Source organism: Coptis chinensis, chromosome 2 (genome assembly GCF_015680905.1).
Source record: "Coptis chinensis isolate HL-2020 chromosome 2, ASM1568090v1, whole genome shotgun sequence".
Taxonomy (NCBI): Eukaryota; Viridiplantae; Streptophyta; class Magnoliopsida; order Ranunculales; family Ranunculaceae; genus Coptis; species Coptis chinensis.
This window is the reverse complement of record NC_141457.1, coordinates 109,589,737-109,607,053: the sequence shown is the minus strand read 5'-3', so window position 1 is coordinate 109,607,053 and position 17,317 is coordinate 109,589,737. Positions and strand designations below refer to the sequence as shown.

Genomic DNA, 17,317 nt, shown 5'->3' with positions numbered 1-17,317 from the left:
TTATTTATTATTTTTTTTCGGATTTTTTTGTCCCTAGTATTTATCTAAAAGAGTCCGGCTATCCCAGGGATATCCTTTAGGATGAGCAAGGAGGACCGTTAGATTGTGTCTAATCTGAACAAATTTAGTTACAAAACTAGATTTTGGACTCTATTAAATATTTTGTGTGCTGAAAAGACTTTACAAAATGTCTCACACAAATTTTCGAATCAGAATATATTTTTATTGAAAATCAACCGAAATAGGTTAATGAGCAGCGATTATAGTGCATAAGTACTTGGAAACTAAGGGATTAAATTGAGATAGTCTCTTCACTTTGTGATTTAGGATATTAATCTGTAATTTTCAAATGAAATTATCTTAAACTTGATCTAGCTTATATAATAATTTTCTTAGATTTATGGTGATTTAGAGGCAAATTTTTGAATCAAAATATATTTTTATTGAAAATAAACTAAAATATGTTAATGAGCAGGGATTATGGTGCATAAGTACTTGGAAACTAAGGGATCAAATTGAGGTAGCATCTTCACTTTGTGGTTTAGGATATTAATCCGTAATTTTCAAATGAAATTATCTTAAACTCGATCTAGCTTGTATAATAGTTTTATTAGATTTATAGTGATTTAGTGGTAAATCATCACCGCTCGGCTTACGTACTAATGTGTACAAATAACTAAAATATCTATTAAATCATTAAAGCAGATTGATTGTTTCCATATCCTCAAAGAATACACTACTCCCACTTTAAAAGATTTATCACACGAACATGTTCTACGATGAATTGATGAATACAAAAAAGATTATCTTTCAAGAAAATGCATTCACCTACTTAGAATACTCCCCCAAGTATTTTCTCTTTTTCTAGGTGATTGTTTGTATACATGCAAAATATATTTATCCAATTCCAACATTAATAACAGAGAAGATCATGTCGTTCTATTTCTTTCGTCAATGTAAACATATCAAAGTGTTAACGTAAGATTAGGTGGATAAAATAAGTAATGGTCATTAATTTTCAGATTTTAACAATCTAATAATCAAATGGATGAAATAAGAGTGTGCCTTTCAAATAATATTCCATTTCCAAACTTGAAGTTTCTAACACACACCTTGAACTTACAATAAAATGTTTAAATATTCCATCTTATTCCATCTTATTTCACCTTTTTCCTTATTTCTTATAATAGATTTAGCTATTCTCAATGTTTCTACAAGCACATTGCAAAACAAAGTTCGGATGAAGAAATAGTACGACAAAGTTCTTCCAATATTGCACTAATGTTGAAAGGGTTAAGTTTGATGGTATCAATAAAGTGTCACAAAAATAAGTATAACAATAATTCACACAAACACTCTTATCTTTTTTTGACCAAAGAATTATCATCCATCAATTATCAGTAGAACACTCGTAAGAATTTTTAAGCTTTGATATATTTTACTCCAAAATTATTAAAATTCCTACAACCAAAAAATATTTAGGTGGCTCTCTTTGCAGCCAAAGTTTGTTACGTATCGAATAAAGGTTGTTGAGATATTACAAGTTCAACTGTAGTTTCATCGCTTTAAAATGCTCATCACAATGCAAATTCAATAATAGCTTTCTTATGCAATATCAATAATAGTTCATATAGGACATCATATTATTATGCAACTTGGCAAGATCCTACTCCATGATGATATAGACATTCTATAAGCATCCGATCCACACCCATTTATGAAGTTAGAGAGGTGAAACATACTTGGCAGGATCCTACTCCATGATATGAACATTCTATAATCATCTTGACCCATATCTTTTAGCACTATCACATCTTCCTACACTCATAATGAGCACAAATTTTGAAAATTTATTTTTAGCATTATCCCATCTTCCTGTACTCGAGAAAAAAACAAAACTTAGGAAACCAAAGACAACCGCCTCGATCAGTTAATTTAACCCTCACTCCTGAATGAAGTGATTTCACTTACCATATCTTGTATTTGTTATAATAGTCAGTTCCAATTTTTGTTCCAGGAGCTAAAATGAAATGTAAGAAGGTTGTATATATATATATTCAGTTCAAAGAAAGCCAATGTATTGTTTATAAATGAAATTAGTTAAGTACATATACTTAAGGTTTTACTTACCATTTGGGCCCTAAAGAAAACCGTCCCAAGTGCCAAATACAATTTTGCTTTTGAGTTCATTTGTGTTACCCGATGATATCCGAATACAAAATCTAGATTGTTATAGTCAGCTCTTATTGTGATGGAAAAAGCTCTATGGATTCACATGTAAACGTACTCTATTGCTCTATATACATTGAATAGAAAAACATCATATGCATAGCCGTGCATTACATCTATCTGCCTTCCAAATATGACTATCAGTGATCGTCCGATTCTTTCATAGTGTTATTAAACCGATAGAAGCACAGTTCTCTACATTAATGAGAAAGAACTTGGGTGAGTTTGCACCTTGGTATTTTATCTCGTGTTAACTTTGGCATTTTCTAAATCGAATATTCGAGTGTATGTATGTGAGAGGTTGTGTTTGGATGATTATTAGATATATCATTAGATTGTCTAAAGAAACAATGTCATACAAAGAAGCATAAACCAAATGTGCAAATAAAAGCAACCCTTCATAATAAGCCGGTGTTCTTTTTACAGATTTAGACTTTCAATATGTATTATCATATTGTAGCATGTATGTGTTTGAAAATCAGAATGAGATCCAAGAAAGAAAAACGAAAAGGAAAAAAAAAATACATATGTTAAAAATATGAGAGTACGTGATGGGTATTCAGGCACTTACTCGGGAAGTATATTAGTCTACTTCTTAAGAAGTTAATAACCAACAACAAATGCAAATTATAGGTATATAAAAGGGTTATGCGAATAACATTTTGAGTGTTCTAATTCGGTATATCTCACATAATTCTTAGAGAATGTAGGAAACCGTCGGAAGCTGATTTTACACCCTATAATAAGTTATTAATTGAAGAATATGTAGTGTTTTTGATGCTGCATTAATAATATATTCGAAATAAGTCGGTGCTTTATTATAGACACTAAAAGTGTATTATTAGGGAATTAGCTTCTACAAATCACCTATTTTTTTAGCAATTTTTTTATTTGATCAAATATATAAGGATTGGAAAACTAAAAATATTTGATTCATAATATGAAATTACTTTCTACAAATCATCTATTTTTTAGCAATTTTTTTTATTTGATCAAATATATAAAAATTGGAAATACACTCAAACTCTCTAAATATAAGAATTAGAAATACATTCAAACTCTCCAAAGAGATTCTATGTACGTGGGATTGTAAGCTATTAGAAAAGACTATCTTTCATATTAGAGTGTCACATAAGAGAGAGAAAATATTAACTCTCATATTAGAGTGTCACATAAGAGAGAGAAAATATTAACTCTCATATTAGAGTGTCACATAGGAAAGAGAAAATCCTCTATTGGAGGTCTCTACTTTAGTATATAGATAGTAGATAAAAAAGTAAAAACTGACGAGAAAAAAAATAGAAACTGGTGAAGGGAAAAAAAAAATGGTAGTCTTCTACTCTTTTTCTACTAATTCAACAAGACTTCTTAAAAAAATACACAAATCACTCCAAACCAAAAATAAAATCAAACAAATCCACTGTCAAAACAAACCAATTCTCATAATTTTCACTAAAGAAACAATACAAATCTTAAAAACTAAATTACATTGAACTAGTATCTCCACAAAACTCAAAAGACAACGACGATTTCGGATACCCAACATAATCCAATTTAACACCTAACATAATAGAAATAGTTTTAGATTTCAACCTCAAAGAATCCAAAACATCTTAAACACACTCATCTTCAGGTTTTATCATTGGGTATTTCTCAACTAATTCTTCCATTTGTTCAGTATTTTTTTGAACTCTACTTGAAAAACAAGTTGAATCCATTTGTATAACTGAGTTCCATATATTAATACAACTTTTATAAAATCCCAACTTTTCTCTTACCTCAAAACTATGTTTTAGTCCTACTTCTTTCCCATCTACTTTTCCTGATAAGATTTTACCATATTTATGATTTCTTCAAAATGGGTGTCTTCGAAATTTAATGATGAGTCTAATATGTGGATTGGGTAGCCATGATTTTTTTACCTTGTTCTTGCTGGTTTGGCTTGGCTTGCCTATATGAAGAAGAAGAAGAAGTCCATTTTTTTTTTTTTCGTCACTTTTTTATTTGTGCCCTTTGTTCGGGTCAGTTTTCACTTTTTTATCTGTAATCTAGATCTATTTAGATTAGACACAATCTAACAGTCCTCCTTGCTCGTCCCTATAAGAATATCCCTAGGATAGCCGGGCCCTATCTAAAATTACAATAGAGTCAGCTAAATATTATTATAATATTGAAGAAATTATAAGGACTAAAAGGTAAATATAAAGGCTGACTTGATAATTTGCGTGGGCCAATTTTTTATTGAGTTGTTTCAATCAAGATAATCTATTTAGTGGGCCAATTTTTTATTGAGTTGTCTCAATCAAGATAATTCATTTAGACTATTCTGTCCCTATTTGGATTCTTAAATCCACACCGTTTAATAGGCAAAAAAACAGACCAAGTCATTTTTTTCAAAGTTTAAATCCCAAACGACATAGCCACACCATTTGGACTAAGTCCCAAACAACACCGTTTGACTTAAATCCAAACGCGCGCCATGCGCTGCCGTTGGATTTGAACTTCAAAACATGAGTTTTGTTTTTGGACTCTTGAAACGCGACCGTTTTAGACTTAGTCCAAACAGATAAGTTTTGTCGTTTTGGGATTTGAACTTTGAAAAAACATAGAGTTTTGTTTTTTGGACTCTTGAACGGTGTGGCCAAGTCGTTTGGGACTGAAATTTGGCGAACCTCGATTTATTTTTTTCTTAACTTCCATATTCAAACAAAGACTCTTCAAACAATTCTAACACTTCCATATTCCAACAATTCTAACACTTCCAAATTCAAAACCAAACACATAAAATGGAGAATCACATAACATCAAATAATATTTTGAAATAACATAACATCAAGTTGGGTACAGATATCACGTCACTCTTTCCAACAATTCTAACACCCAAATTCAAAACCAAACACACAAAATAGATAATCACATAACATCAAGTTGGGTACATATATCACAACGTCACTCTTTACAACAAACACAACCTAAACAGCCCTATAAACCTATGCTCCTTCACGATATCGTCCGCCAATGAACTTGCACCGGGTCAAATTGTATCCCTCCATGAACTCGTTCCGTGCATCGTCTGGAATCACATTCCCACCCAATTGCAGGCATTGGTTGAGCAAGCGAGAAATTTCATCGACGACGGGGTGCTGTCAAAATTAAAACGAAAAACTACATTAGTATATATATTTATAAAATACCAAAAAAAAAAAAAAAAACAAAACAAAAACAAAAACAAAAACAAAAACAAAAACAAAAACAAAAACTAACGTTGTAAGGTATTAACTCACTAGATTACGATATGGAAGACTCTGTAGGGAGTAGTGATTAGGATGATCACGGTTTATCATTCGAATATGACTATTGTTTTCGTACCAACTCATGTAGGGAGTAGTTGAAGAGCCTATAATTGATACCTCACAGGTAATTTATTTAGTTTGTTTTTTTTTATCTTTGCAATGATAAAAATCCTATTTGATTTTAACTCTTAAATCTTCTTTTCAGCTCTTGGTTTTAAATCCCAACATTTCTCAAACGAAGGGGAGGAAGAAGAAAACGGAGAGAATGAAAGGCCCCAGGGAGGAAGCCTTAGAGAATCCAGGAAGAATGTGTAAATCTTGTAATAAGATTGCTAAGCCCGACTCGCGGTAGCTCCGAAAAATTAAAAAACAAGGGGTGTGGAATGACATGCTTGTTGAGTGTGGAAGGACCGTTGGTTATGTTCTTATTGTCTTGTTTTTTTGGGTGTTTTTTTTCTAATTGTAAGAATTATAAAACTATCCAATTTTTTGGGAGCTTACACCAATGATTTCGGTTTTTTTTATGTCGGATAATTGATACTAGAAAAATGGTATGAGGCAGCTGATCCTAGGTTGTAGAAAGTCCGAGTGATTCGATTGTTGTTCCTGATGGAGCGACTTTGTTCCATATCGCGATTTTGAGAATGTGAGGAATTTCCTTTGTAGCCGTGGAAGAAATGGAACTTCCCAATTTTGAAACATCTAACTGAACGGTAGACACAATTTTGAGAAATTTCGGTTTTGAGGATATACATTGTTGCTTAGGTAGCTGAATTTGGACAGGCGGATGTGGTATGTCAAGATTTGGTGGGAGTCTAAAACCTAGCAATTCCGGAAAATATTTCACAAGGAAAAATTAAGAACCTTTTACGAATTCCTTGTCAAGGAATGCATCCAAATCATTTGGTGTGGAACCCGAATTCAAATGTTGATCTTGCCCATGATAATGATATGGTTTGTAGACTATAATTATTTTTCGGTTTGTGCTCGAAGTTTTCCATGTTATGTAGTGAGTTCAAAAGTTAAAATATCTACAAATTAAATTGGTCAAGAATAATCGCTTCATTGAACATGTTTGTCCATACTCTTTTTTCAGAGAAGAAACCTAAGATGTCCCAATTGTAAGAGTTCTTTCTCCGGTTTTAGTTATTTCCTTCAAGATATTAGTAAAATTGTTGTCCCAATTGTATGAGCTATGAACAATTGGACTATGAACAATGAGTGTTCATAGTCCATATTGTACTATGAACAATCAATGTTTATAGTCATGAGCTATGAACATTCTTTGTTTTATCACAATTGGACTATGAACAATGATTGTTCATAGTCCATATCGCACTATGAACAATCAATGTTCATAGTCATGAGCAATGAACAATTTATGTTCATAGTCATGAGTAATGAACATTCTTTGTTCATATCATTATTGGACTATGAACAATGATTGTTCATAGTCATGAGCTATAAACATTCTTTGTTCATATCATTCAAAAATGAGTTGGTGCAATATTGTCAACATGTTTAGTATATCCAAAACTATAAGAGGGCGACACTCTATTTGGGTTTAAGGGCTATTAGCCCGATTAACTATAAGAGGGCGGCCTATTTAGGTTTAGGGTGCCTATATCCCGCACACTATAAGAGGCGGGCCTATTTGGGTTTAGAGGGCTGAGCCTATATCCCAAGCACTATAAGAGGGCGAGCCTATTTGGGTTTTACTTTTCAGTTGTTATTTTCGGTGAGTAGATTGTGGGCTTTGTGACTATGAACAATTGGACTATGAACATTGATTGTTCATAGTCATGAAGCTATGAACATTCTTTGTTCATAGTCCACAAAGAACTCTTTTCACTATCCAATTGGCATTCAAATACAACAATAATGAATGGACCCATATAAACAATAGCATAGCATTGAATTATTTTTTACATTGCTGATAACAAAGCTTTAAGTTTACAAAGCTTTCAATGTATACACTAACACACCTTTATAAGCTCTTCATGTTTTATATATGAGTTTTATCAAGATGTTTTAAATAATATATTCAGACCAATAATTTAATCATATTTTATATTGTTATGAAATTTATACAATGGATAATTAACATAACATAGTTTACAATATATATAATGCCTTACTATGAGAGTTGCTTATGAACATATCCCTTAAGTTGGGATGAAGTTATTAGTGGAAAAGGTGCTGGATCCAAAATATGAATCCAAAAATTGGCAAAAGAGTACAAAAGGTACCAAAATATAATCAGTGCTCCGATCAATCCAAAGAGTACAAAAGGTGTTGGAATGATTACACTGGAAACTTACCCTATCCAAGTTCTTTGAATAGTCACGAACGAAACCCAATCTTTTTCTTTTTTCTTGTTCCTGTAGCTTTTCCTTATGTGTAAGGGAAACTTTTGATCTGGACCATCTTGACAGTGCCATCTCCAACACATATTTTATACTCTTTGAAACTTATGTGTAAGAGTTTTATCAGCTCTTCATGTTTTATATATGAGTTTTACAAATCATTATGCTAACATATTTTTTTGACTCCATAAATTCACATATTATAGCTGATACAAATGGATATTAGTAATGGTATGTTATTTTGTTGAAAAAACATGCAATCGATATAAGTTTAAACTAAGTTATAAAAAAATCGGGCAACAAAAAAAAACACTTACCAACCGCAAAGTAGTTTTGTCGATGTATTCTTCGGATGGCCATGAATGTTTTCTACAATGAAAAATATTTCCACTAACCATATCTATCATATTAATCTTTTAAAACTTCAAATCGCAGGTCGATTTCTTTTCGGTGCAAGTAAATTTTTATATATAAAATGAAAGAAAGAAGGAAAGAAAAACGCGATCTAGGAGAGAGAAGTGTGGCACGTGGCAAGCGGAGAAACTGCCACCGCATACAAAGAAAGCAAATAAGGCATGTGACAATTGTTTTTTAACTTTTAAAGTTGTCAAAAGTTGGATTATTAATAAACGGAGAATGATTATTTGCGTTTTGTTTTCTATAGTGAAAATAGGAAAAGGTATGTTATCTTGTTGGACTATGAACATTCAGTGTTCATACTCCTAGTGGACTATAAACATTCAGTATTCATAGTTGATGCAATACAGTTTGCCAATGATGTCAATGAAGTTGGCATATGATGTGTATGTCAATGAAGTTGACATACGTCAATGAACTGGAAAAGCGGGTAACAAAGTCGGAAAGACATGGACGTGCCCATATTTGATTGGAAATGTCAAAATAAGCATAACCCACATTTGTTGTGAATCCACCCTCTCGGTCCCTAAATCCATCATTTAGGCCTTCAAAATAATGTTTTTGCCGTTTTAGGAAAGTTTTGTTTTGCTATATCTTTTTGATAGGAGATTCCGTTTTCGATTTGGTCAATTGGGTTAATTCTATTTTGATTAGTAGTTTCTTAATATATGGTTATCCCAAAACTTTCCATTTTGGAAAATTTTGAGTTTTGTGGAAATTAGGTTATTTCCCTATAAAAATTTGGTAGTTTGTATTAAAGTTTTCAATTTTGGTTTTGAGTTAATTATATTAAGAGTTACCACAATTGGACTATGAACAAAGATGATATTAAGAGTTAATCATATTATGGGCTATGAACATTTTTTGTTCATATCACAATTGGACTATGAACTTTGATTGTTCATAAATGCAATTACAATACGTACTATGAACAATCATTGTTCATACCCATGAATTCATGCAAAAGAATATTCATAACTCATGACTATGAACATTGATTGTTTATAATACGTCATGCGATGGACTATGAACACTCAAACATAGTTCAATGATATGATATGAACAAAAAATGTTCATAGCTCATGATTGTGGTATGAACAAAGAATGGTTAATTTGAGATACCCCTTTGTTTTGCGGTGAGAGGAGTGATTTTTCCGATAATAATATCATCTTTATTTTTGTTTTGGTAAACGGTTGAGATTAGATCATCTAATTTATTTTAGATCGTGGTCGAGATTAGATCTAACCATTTTGGTAGTCTTCTATAATCGTGCGGCCTTATACATTGTCGTATATAAACTTTCACTCGTTATATAGTGTTGTTGTAACTCGACTTATATAGTGAGGTATGAACATTGATTGTTCATACCCCAAATATGTATGAACAATGAATGTTCATATGAACAATGATTGTTCATAGCTCATATTATTGGGGTATGAACATTGATTGTTCATACCCCAAATAAGAGAGGGTACAATGGTCATTTGACTTTCTATTCAAAAAAAAAAAAAAAAATAGATCCACAAAAATCCACAACCCCATTCTTCTTCCTCCTAACAAAAGCCATCTCTTTAAAATTTCATAGTTGGGTATTGATTTGTGTATAATTCTTCAATTTGGAGATGGGTTTAATTTACCTTGGAGTTATCCTCATAAATATGAAGTGGGTGATCGGTTATATGTTGAAGTGAATTCTTTGACTTCCATTGAATCATTGATAAAGAAATACCTTATATAGTTATGACACCTATTTTTATGTAAACCATTGGAAGGAATTAAAGATATGGATGGTTGAGTTGAGAATCTTGGTGAGTTTTTGTATCTCTTTGATTCTATTGTTGAGCAGGAGGTAATCAATTTTCAAATGAGTTCTTCAAACTTGATTGAGTTGGGTTTCAAGGATTCAACTTTAATTATATTTTCCTTTTGATTCTTAAGATTTGATTATGGGTTAACCGTTCCATTGAGTTTCAGTGCGCGAGTTTTCATGAAAAAAGCGTGGTAGTGGGTTTCTCTTCGAAACTTGGTGGTGGAAATGTCCAAATTTTGAGGAGAGAAGAGGATGAGGAAGAAGAAAGAGGCGTCAATTTTTATCCAATTTTCTAATCTAATTTGTCAAAGAAAAATAAAATGACTATTGTACCCTCTCATATTTGCTTTGTGAAATTAGTGCAAGATCAAACCCGTTGGATCGGGTATATATCGAATGGATATGAGCTCTTAAGATGGGCTGTCATTTTAAGTATATTATATATATATATATATATATATCGGCTATGCTAGGATGACATATTTAGCATGACATACTTAGAGTGACATACCACTGTTCACGTCCTAAAAGGCCAGCTCACGAACCAACAAAACACAAAATAGATTTTTTGTTTACAAACCTTCGTCAAACACAGATCAAACTCCAAACTCCAAATTCAAACCAAACTCCAAAAACTCCACACTCTAAACTCCAAATTTATCACCCCACTCCGGCATCCCACTCCGACATCTCCCGTCATCGCAAGCTTGAAGAGGACAGGTTAGTTACTTTCCTTGTTTTGGTATTTTTCGAGTTTTGATATAGTAATGGTATCAATGTTTTGGTATCAATGTTCACGACATTTGGAGTACCAAAAATTGAAATGAGAAGGTTAGTAGCCATTAGAGATAACTTTCAGTTGATATATATTGCATGAAAGGTTGATATATAAACCATTATATCAAAACTCCGGCTATTTTGTTTAGGACGTGAACAGTGGTATGTCACTCAAACAAGGTTTAATTTGATGTTGGTAATTGTTTTTTACATTTATTAGGTGTTAAATAAAAATGTGAGATTGTTCATGCTAAATGCCTTGATGGTGTTAGATTAAATGTTTATCTTTTTGTGTAGTTGGAGAGATGAGGAAAGGAATTCACCCTCAAAGGCAATGGATATCCTATGTGACACAGAGTGGGAGACTGGTTAATGTTATGATGACCAAAAGATATGGTGCTTTTGATGGTTTTGAAGAGGATGGTATAACTGCTCGGTTATCTGTTAAGAATATGTTATGAATCTGTTGAATCTGTTACATGTTGAATTTTTTTCGGTTATCTGTTAAGAATTTGTTATGAATCTGTTGAATTTTTTCGGTTATCTGTTAAGAATATGTTATGAATCTGTTGAATCTGTTATCTGTTGAATTTTTTCGGTTATTTGTTATGAATCTGTTGAGTGTGTGTTATGAAACTCGACGTGGATTTGAAGTGTCTTAGAGAGAAAGTTTCTAGTAGGCTCGAGAATCTCGCATCGTCGTCGTCAACGTTTTCATCCGAGGTTGTCTTGAAAAGTGTTGTTGATCTTGTTGCTGAAGAGAGTAGTACAATCACTGAAGCTGGAATTATCATCAAAAGGAGCCAGGTGAATGTCATGTTTTTGGTGTACATATATCAAGTATTTTTTTGTTTCAAATATTGACATCTAGTTTTTCTTTCATGAGTTATCTTCACCTGAACTGTTGTTTATGAACAAAAATGGTTGAGGCCGCGTCGGCGAAGTTTGTCGTGGTTGTTGATGATACTAAGTTGGTTAGTGGTTTGGGTGGTAGTGGACTTGCAATGGCAGTTGAGGCTGTGCAGTTTTGTTGGAAATATAATTTGGTTAGATTGCAAGAGATTTTTAAGGGTGAAGGTTGTGAAGCTAAACTTAGAGTTGATGGTCCTAGTCTAAAGTCTGCGTGCTTTTCACAAAGTATTAACCCACAGATGAGATGGTTATTCTTCCTGTTATAGAGTAGCCACTCTTCCTTGCATGTTCTGGAGTAAAATATCTTCCTTGCTTGTTCTGAATTTGATTATCCTGTTGCTCAATTTATGAGCTTTCTTGTTGTAGTCGGATGACTGATTTCCTTGCTTGTACAGAGCAATCAGGCCTCTTCTCTTGAGTAGATAGTCCTTGCATGTTTCTTGATAAGTCATCTTTTTCCTAAGTACATGGTCATCCTTGCATGTCAGAGCCAGTCTCATTCATGTTCGTAAGAAGAAAGTCTGCTTTATTGTAACAGAGTTAACAGTCCTCTCTTGGGTAGATAGTGTTCCTTGTTTACGAGTAGATCTCTTCCTTTTTGTTACAACGATTTTGTTTTTCTTTGCTTTAGTTACCAAAAATAAGGGCATGTGCCCCAAATTGCAAATTTACATTCTGTACCATGACTTTGAGGTCACAGGTCTGATCCCATATAGCCACCTCAAGATGCCTCCCATAGATACCCTCATCTAGCTGCAAGGGAGCTTAACAGAGCTTGACTGTGTGTTCTCAGCGCCTTGGCATGGTAAACTCTGCAACCTAGTTTAGTGTTTTTTTCTTGGAATCCCTTTCATGCTAGAATCAAATAAGTAAAGCAGCTAGAACCAATTGCACCAGAGAAAGGCAACGACAACTGTGACCGTATCCGATTCTCAAATTAGTTGTGTTGGCCAAGTATGACATAAAATAGTAAGTCCATGCTGCCTAAGCCGAGGTTTATATTATCGAGCATAAAACATGGCAACAACAAGGGAGAAACCTTATTAAATTTGACGACCACATCTCTTAAGCAATTCCATCCAGCTACTCGAAATACAACGGATGCGCCCATTATTCTGCTTAGAAACCAAGCCAATAACCTTGCTGCAAATCTGCAATAAAAATGTGAAATCTCAAAATTCATACCAAGTGCAACTCCGCTCCACAAGGCTTGGATACAATTTAAGACGGGCACTAGCACCTTCTTCTGAGGCATCTGAGTTCTCAAATGGAGTGTTGAGATTTTCACCTCTAAAAGTTCTAAATATTACATCCTTTTTGAGTTCATATAGACAGCTCTTCCGACTATGAAATGAAGCATTGATATTGTTGTGAATCTTTTGCATGTTCTATACATGCTTTACTGAGATTCAAAAGTCCAAAACAATTGCAATATCACCACACATTCAAGTACAACCATTTCTCTGCAAGCTAATTTTGACAACAAAATAGCATATCCAGAAACAAAGAAACAACAATTAAGCAATGCTTTAAAAAGCGTAAGCACATAAGGTTCAAATTCGATAAAACTCGTTAAACTGACAAAAGTCCTAAACCTTTCCATTAAGAAACAATATTATTTTCCTTCGTTCTCCTCAGAGTTGAACCCATACTTGCGGTTGAACTTGGCAATTTGTCCCAAGCTTTGAGCCATCTGTCGTTTTGCCCTGAAGTGGTAGACCTTACCAGCATGATGAATTTTGGTCATCATAACATTAACCAGTCTCCCACTCTGTGTCACATAGGATATCCATTGCCTTTGAGGGTGAATTCCTTTCCTCATCTCTCCAACTACACAAAAAGATAAACATTTAATCTAACACCATCAAGGCATTTAGCATGAACAATCTCACATTTTTATTTAACACCTAATAAATGTAAAAAACAATTACCAACATCAAATTAAACCTTGTTTGAGTGACATACCACTGTTCACGTCCTAAACAAAATAGCCGGAGTTTTGATATAATGGTTTATATATCAACCTTTCATGCAATATATATCAACTGAAAGTTATCTCTAATGGCTACTAACCTTCTCATTTCAATTTTTGGTACTCCAAATGTCGTGAACATTGATACCAAAACATTGATACCATTACTATATCAAAACTCAAAAATACCAAAACAAGGGAAGTAACTAACCTGTCCTCTTCAAGCTTGCGATGACGGGAGATGTCGGAGTGGGATGCCGGAGTGGGGTGATAAATTTGGAGTTTAGAGTGTGGAGTTTGGTTTGAATTTGGAGTTTGGAGTTTGAACTGTGTTTGACGAAGGTTTGTAAACAAAAAATCTGTTTTGTGTTTTGTTGGTTCGTGGGCTGGGCTTTTAGGACGTGAACAGTGGTATGTCACTCTAAGTATGTTATATATATATATATATATATATATATATATATAAGCCCAGCTCCTAAAATGACATTAAATAAGTATCAAATCTAAAATACCCACAACTTCACCTACAAAATGATTTAAAACATAATCTTTTGTGCATATGATCTACTAACTATAAAGAACATCTCTATAAAAATTCAATTTGTTTGACAATTTTTAACATTGGCAAAAGATGATTGCAAAAACTATACATTTCTGGACTATTAGATATTTTTTTAAAAGTGGACAACAATTTTAATCTAAGTTAGAAGATATCAAACGAGTTGAATTTTTGTAGAGATGTTCTTTATGGTTAGTAGATCATATGTAAAAAAGATTAGGTTTTAAAATCATTTTGTAAAGATATAGAGTGTTTTAAATTCATTTAAGGTCCTTTTAGGATATATATATATATATATATATATATATATATATATATATATATATATATATATATATTTCTAAAATTTTTTTAGAAATAAACCAATCCATCATCACTCACCACCATACTCGAGGACAATCTCAGTGGTCGAAAACAAATATTCCTTTAAGTCGGAAACAAATCGCAGTTTTGGTAGACTTCGCAACGTCAATGTTTGTAACTTACAAAATACGATATTATTGGTGTCGTTGCTCCCTTTGTCGGCCTCTTCTTCTACAATTAACTCCTCCAATTGTCCACATTCCCAAACATTAATCTCTTCAAGGCTTTGAAGGTGCTGCAACAACCTCGTCGACAAAAAGGTCTTCAGTCCACCACATCCACCAACAAAAATAGACTGCCAAGAGTTGCTAAACTTTAACACCTAAGTCCATGTGCACTTTAGTTGCGGTAAGCCCATCAAGTGCCGCTTCCTTAGCCTACTACAGCTCCCTTCTTCATCCATATCGTCTACATCTTTTGTTATCAGCTCCTCCATTTCATCACTATCACGGACCCAGAGTCCTTCCAGGTTTTTCAACTGTCTTAGAAACTTAAATGCGAATAAGTTTTTGAGATTACAACACCGAAAAATGTACAACTCCTTCAAACATGGAAAAGCCCGTGTTGGGTCTCCCTTACATACATAAAGTGCTTAATTTTGGACAGCCTCGAATGATCATCTTCTCCAAGTGCTCCAGTAAAACGGTATTCCATGTTTCATCTTTTGAAGACAAGATGCAATCCATTGTACTACACTCACAGACCCAACACTCTCTCAAGTCCCTAGAAACCTTTAAGTTTTCCAACTGCATTAACCTTTCCAAGTCATGGTTTTCTTCAAACATGAAGAGTAGTGAAAGGAAGGGCATCACCAGGAATACCATGGTTGTTACATAGATGCACAGCTCTCAAGTAGTGACATGCCTTCGCTCAATTCCGATAAGAAAATTGAACTCTTTCAACTCTCTAAATTTTTTTCTGATCCAACATAACTATTATAGTCGGAGAATTCGCGGAACATCATGAAAATGTTTTCCAATTGTGCTAAGCATAGCAGTTCTTCAACAAAATCTCTCTGTCTTCCTAGCTCATAAATTTGATCAGCCTAAACGCACTTTAAGTTTAACTCTTGCAGTGAAGAGAACTTTGATATGAATCCTGTGGGAATAGTTTCTCGCATTTTGTAAGTGGTATCAAGATTAAGGCGTTTAAGGTTGACCAAATTTTCCATCCCTTCAAGTAGCTCTTCTATGACAGTAGCTTCGGTATTATCCTTGTTGTAATGGATAATATTTGTTTTCGGCCACTGAGATTGTCCTCGAGTATGGTGGTGTGTGATGATAGATTGGTTCATTTCTAAAAAAAAAAATTTAAATATATATATACGGTCAACGTACAGTTTGACCTAGTCAAATACATTGACTAACGGATTGAGATAGACTTGTTGACGGAGTGTGACTAAAATCAAATATTTGAACTTCCTGTGACTAAACTCAAAAGCGCACTAATATAGTGTGACGCACTACAAAAAGACCCATATAAAAATTGGACTGTAATACAGTGCACAGAAAATGTTCCTGAAACGCAAATTTCTGATGCGCAGACTTATGGAGCTCATATCTTTCTCCACACACACCCAAATTGAACAAGGCTTGCTGCGTTGGATAGACGACTCACTAAACTATCATCCAAAGTTGGATTCAATAAGAAAGACCAAGATTCCAAATTTGATATGAAGTTTTAAATATCACTGCAGAACTGGAAACTGTTTTAGTATGATCCACACTAAACATAAAGTTGCATATCAATGATAAACTATACGAGCCTGAATTTTCATGCATCCCCATTTCACCATTCGACATCAAGTACCAACTACCCAATGACCACCCATATAGTTCACACAATAGACACCACCTTAGAAACAAAGTATTCACACCAAGAAAAAATGATGGTAAAAAAGATAGAGTAAAAAATCCACATCATGGATTAACAAATTAACTAATTACATCATAAGACAGTTGCCATGAGATTAACTTAAACATAAACAACAGTTCAAAAATTAACCAACAAGATGAATTTTGAAGTGTAGACACTATGCACGGATGATTCCAAACAATGAAAATCAATATATACAATAACACACTATAATTGAACTTCCATCATGATCAGTCCACTATTTTCAAACCACTACCCCCGTATACTCCTATAATAACAATTCATCAATTTTTCAATATAAAATCTTAACAATACTCACCACATTCTATTTACATAGAATTTACTATAGTAATCAATTTAATTGTAACCAAAAAACAAGCCAAATATCTAGGAAAATTATAAATGAAACAAGACACAAAGAATTTCATGCTGAAAATGGGAGATTACTCACCTTATGAATGAAACGCCAATTAGTAGAAACAAAACTTCCAACTTTCCAAGCTTCGAATTTCGCTGCTGTCACCTTCTCTCTTTCCCTCTTCAATCCGCCACCCTCACTCCAAATTCCGAGACTGAGAGAGAAAAACCGATAGAGTGGGAGCAAGTAAGACCGTGAGAGGGATCCTCTTTTTTATTTTTCTTTTTTAACCCAAAGGCCCACTGAAAACCCACCAAAAGTCCCTTTTTTTCTATTATTTATTGAAGCTCACTCGGATTATCCCTTTCTCCAGTTAAAAGTTAAA

General features: G+C 33.4%; 2 long non-coding RNA genes across 2 annotated transcripts; one reads left to right on the top strand and one right to left on the bottom strand.

Annotated features, from left to right (window-relative positions):
• The first annotated feature begins 10,696 nt into the window (after positions 1–10,696).
• Positions 10,697–11,417, top strand: LOC147520458 (uncharacterized). The gene is made up of 2 exons (XR_015212645.1): positions 10,697–10,836; positions 11,191–11,417. It is a non-coding gene; the product is annotated as an uncharacterized LOC147520458 (long non-coding RNA).
• Positions 11,418–13,170: 1,753 nt separating this feature from the next.
• On the bottom strand, positions 13,171–17,314 carry LOC147520457 (uncharacterized). The gene is made up of 2 exons (XR_015212644.1): positions 17,026–17,314; positions 13,171–13,635 (listed from the first exon to the last, which is right to left on the bottom strand). It is a non-coding gene; the product is annotated as an uncharacterized LOC147520457 (long non-coding RNA).
• Positions 17,315–17,317: the final 3 nt, after the last annotated feature.